General features: G+C 45.9%; 1 non-coding gene across 1 annotated transcript; it reads left to right on the plus strand.

Annotated features, from left to right (window-relative positions):
* Positions 1–225: 225 nt before the first annotated feature.
* On the plus strand, positions 226–298 carry TRNAV-AAC. The gene has a single exon. It is a non-coding gene; the product is annotated as a tRNA-Val (tRNA).
* Positions 299–615: the final 317 nt, after the last annotated feature.

Below are 615 nucleotides of genomic sequence, written 5' to 3' on the forward strand. Positions count from 1 at the left end.
AGTCTTGGATCAAGGGGCATTTTCTCTAGAAAGCCTTTAAGGGCACTGGGGTAGTTTCCAATTTTTTTTTGGCAAACAGGCTTCTTTGAACATTAAGGTAGATATGTTTGGTGGACGCAGTTCTACTGGGATGGGGTAGTGTGAAGTTTGTAGATATTCCTCTGGGAGGGGGAAGACCTGTAGACATCAAGAAGTATTTACTTTCATCAAACTTTCTGTCCCAGGGTTTCCGTAGTGTAGTGGTTATCACATTCACCTAACACGTGAAATGTCCCCGGTTCGAAACCGGGCGGAAACAGGAAGTTGCTTCTGGGTCTGTTCCCTTTTAGACGCGAGCCCACCCATTCTTTCTGGGATCTTAGGCTTAACAAACGCGAACATCTGCCACTCCAATATATGTCAGTTTAGCATAAGTAGGATTTTGAGCTGAAAACAATTGAGAAATAGCAAACAGGAAAGGCTCTCTGTCCTTTTGCCTAAATGCAGAACATAAATGTCCCTTGGTGAAGGCGCTCTCCTCAAGGGAGATCCCCCATGATGACTAGAGGTGTGGAGTCAGCGCCAAGATCCATGTGCAGAAACAAACTGCTACAATGACCCCAGCTTCCACTCCCC

Source organism: Suricata suricatta, unplaced genomic scaffold, assembly GCF_006229205.1.
Source record: "Suricata suricatta isolate VVHF042 unplaced genomic scaffold, meerkat_22Aug2017_6uvM2_HiC HiC_scaffold_13255, whole genome shotgun sequence".
Classification (NCBI taxonomy): Eukaryota; Metazoa; Chordata; class Mammalia; order Carnivora; family Herpestidae; genus Suricata; species Suricata suricatta.